General features: G+C 42.3%; 1 non-coding gene across 1 annotated transcript; it reads left to right on the top strand.

Moving 5' to 3' along the window:
* The first annotated feature begins 1,904 nt into the window (after positions 1-1,904).
* On the top strand, positions 1,905-2,095 carry LOC140285740 (U2 spliceosomal RNA). Its single transcript, XR_011910715.1, has one exon. It is a non-coding gene; the product is annotated as a U2 spliceosomal RNA (small nuclear RNA).
* The last annotated feature ends 1,576 nt before the right edge of the window (positions 2,096-3,671 follow it).

The following is a 3,671-nucleotide window of genomic DNA, read 5'->3' as shown; positions in this document are numbered from 1 at the left end:
TGTTATCCACAGGCAGGCCTTAACTAGTATGGCACGGGTCCAGCCTGTCTCATCTTTTTTGGAAGGTCCAGCGCTCGGCCGTAACCCTTCTGTCTGTTTGGACTCTCACATACATTCGGTTAATCATAGAAAAACGAGAACAAAACTTTTTAGCCCCTTAAATTCATAAAACAGACATGGTGCAGTTATTTCCATTCTAGAAAATAAGAGTAATCACCACCATTCCTATAAATTCTGGATATTCTAACAATCTGAATCTTTTTTAAATGTTCGATGAAGCCCTTTGCTGTTCTGTTTAGAGACTCAGCTGATCATAAACCAAGTTTTGCTCTTGAACCAAGCTTCTAAACTCTTCACCTTTTTCATTTCTCAGTTAGTATTCACTTTAAAACTGATTAAAAGAAAAATTAAATGAATGCCTATCAACAAATGTGGGATCTAAACTCTAGTGCTTCCTCTAAAATAATTTCCTTTCTCAATTCAGAAATGTGTGTGTGTAAGTCACAACACCCGTGACACCAAAACGGCTTTCTTTTCTCTCTTTTCTCTACACTCTGCACTGTGAGCACACACAACAAATCAGAAAGGCTTTTTTTCTCTCTTTTCTACATTATGGACTGTGGGGACACAAAACCGCTCTCTCTTTTTTTTTTTTTTGATTGTGTGCCAGGGCGTTGTCTCACGTATTAGATTATGCTTAAGATACGAATGAGTTTATCAGTCACATCAGAATCCATACATACTGATCCTCCCGTAATAAAATGGTCGGATCTTATCAAACACACTTTGTTTCTTGTGACAAGTCAGCGAAACAGCGTATACACGTCAAGACACTGAATCAAGTTTGCCACAAGAACTCATAAGTTTGGCAGTATTGCTCTGCCGTCAGCAATCATACACCCATTTTATTTTCATGAGACATGTGCAGGCACCTGTTCATCTACTGTTCTATCACTATGAATTAGTTTATCTATTATCAATAAGGATACTTCTACAACTACTATCAAAGTATGTCCGGACTTCTTATGTTGTCAGTTGCTATATATGAATAAGTGGGTTGCTACTGAAAAGCATTAAGCATGTCACACAGCCCAAACATATAACATTTCAGGACACACCACACAGTTAACAACCACAGTGAAGCGTGTCAAAGCCCAAACATGTAACATTCAACAGGACACTTACACAACACATTCAAATCAAACAGTCAGACAACATACAAGAACCTATACCCCAGCCGGCATTGCTCCCTGCCTATTTTCCTACAACTCACTATGTGTGCGCACACCTTTATTCACAAACTCTTCAACTTATACTCTTTTACCGAAGCTGCTACAGCTCGATTGGCCAAATACCCTTAGATCCTATTTCGGTGAATTTGACATCTGCCTTGCATGTAACAGATTAGCGGTTTAGCAGTTTTAATTTAGTTTGAGTGAAGGAATTCATTTTATAGCAAAATCCGAAATCGTGAAGAACTCATGGAAGTAAGCTTATTCTCGGATTCCTGAATCTTTAGATTTGCTCTTTGTTTTACTGCAAAGTACAACGTTGAGCAGCACTAATGAGTTGTTTCTATTTTTGGCAGGCTTTACCTTTGCGGATGAAGCCCTTTCTGTCTGTGCAAAAGAAATCTTGTTACTGTGCAGAGTGACTTCTCTGAGTAGAGTCGCCTTACTTGTTGCGACTGTGCCAATGTTCGAAGCTGGAGTGCAAAGTTGTTGCTTGAATGGTGCTCGCTGGAGCGTGCGGTAGTGTAAAGTTATACCATTTAAAAGGGCTGAAGAGTGCTCAGTGCAGCGGGTGGGCCGAGGTGCAAAGTGACACTATGGCCATAAAAAGAACACCGCTACAAGTGCGCATTGTGCCAGGAAGGGCCCTCGGACGTGAACCAGTGGACAGTTATCGCTTCTCGGCCTTTTGGCTAAGATCAAGTGTAGTATCTGTTCTTATTAGTTTAATGTCTGATGTGTCCTCTATGCGAGGACTACATATTAAATGGATTTGTATCAATAGGAGTTGAAAAAGGAGCTTGCTCCGTTCACTCCAAGCATCGACCCGGTACTGTAGTGTCCCTGGGAACGGTGCGCTCTCCTCTGCTCTTGTGAAAAAGCAAACAGCGGTGCAGGATGGAAGTTTCAGGGAGCCCAAGATGAAACTTTCTTTTAGTCTGCTGAGAAAAGAGAGTGAATGCGAAGTAGACTTTAACACGGTTCTGGGAGCGAGCCGAGTGCGGGCTAACCAGGAGAATTGCTTGAAAGAAACGCGACACCGAATGAGCGGTCAGAACAAAGCCTCAATACGGTGTTCCTGTGGTGTTTTTATAAAATGCGGTGAAAAAAAAGGTGTGAATGCCCCATAGAAAACTAAAAGGTGGAGCGGAAGTGTTCGGCTGCAAGAAGGTGTGAATGTCCGACTATATTTGGTGAAAAGCAGGTGAAGCAAGGTCTGAATGCCCAACCTTACATCATCAAAAGCGAGATCAGAGGTTTTTGGCTGCAAGAAGGCCATAGTTTGCCAAAAGTGGGTAAGGTGCGAATGACCGACTAAATATCAACAAAAGTGGGGGCGGAGGTCTTCGGATGCAAGTGGGTGTGAATATCCCACCATAGAAGTATGGTGGAGAGGAAGCTGTGAATGGCCGACCATAGTTTGCAAAAAGCGGGTGAGAAAAGGTGCGAATGTCCAACCATACATGATCAAAACAGGGAGCGGAGGTGTTTGGCTGCGACAAGGTGTGAATGTCCACCCATAATTAATGAAAAGCGGGCAACAAGTAGGTTCGAATGCCCAACCATACATCATCAAAAGCAGGAGTGGATGTGTTCGGCTACAAGAAGGTTTGAATGTCCGAGCATAGTTTGTAAAAAGCGGGTAAGAAAAGGTTCGAATGCCTGAACATACATCATCAAAAGCAGGACTGGATGTGTTCGGCTACAAGAAGGTTTGAATGTCCGACCATAGTTGGTAAAAAGTGGGTATGAAAAGGTTCGAATGCCCAAAATCGGCTGAAAAAAACTGTGTTCGGCTGCAAAAAGGTGTGAATGTTTGACTAAAGTTTGTAAGACAAGGTTCGAATGCCTGACAATGTATGATCAAAAGCGGGAGCGGAGGTATTCAGCTGCAAGAAGGTCTAAATGTCCATCATTAATTGCTAGAAAACATGAAAGAAAATTTTCGAAAATCAATCTGGATATGATCATAAGTGGGAGAGGAGGTGTTCAGCTGCAAGAAGGTGTGAATGTCCTACCATAATTGCTGAAAAATGTGTTAGAAACGGTAGGAATGCCGGACCATACATCATCAAAAGCTAGAGAGGTGGTGTTCGGCTGCAAGTAGGTGTGAATGTCTGACTAAAGTTCAAATATATTAACAAAAGCGGGAGGAGAGCTCTTCGGATGAGTGGTTGAGAATTTCCAACCGTAATCTATAAAATGCGGTGAAAAAAAAGGTGTGATAGAAACCTAAAAGGTGGAGCGGAAGTGTTCGGCTGCAAGAAGGTGTGAATGTCCGTCTATAGTTGGTGAAAAGCAGGAAAAGCAAGGTCTGAATGCCCAATCTTACATCATCAAAAGCAAGATCAGAGGTGTTTGGCTGCAAGAAAACGGGTTAGGTGTGAATGACCGACTAAATATCAACAAAAGTGGGGGCGGAGGTCTTCGGATGCAAGT

The sequence above is a fragment of the Leuresthes tenuis genome, unplaced genomic scaffold (genome assembly GCF_036924035.1).
Source record: "Leuresthes tenuis unplaced genomic scaffold, fLeuTen1.0.hap1 SCAF_56, whole genome shotgun sequence".
In the NCBI taxonomy this organism is placed as follows: Eukaryota; Metazoa; Chordata; class Actinopteri; order Atheriniformes; family Atherinopsidae; genus Leuresthes; species Leuresthes tenuis.
This window is presented reverse-complemented; position numbering and strand designations above follow the sequence as displayed.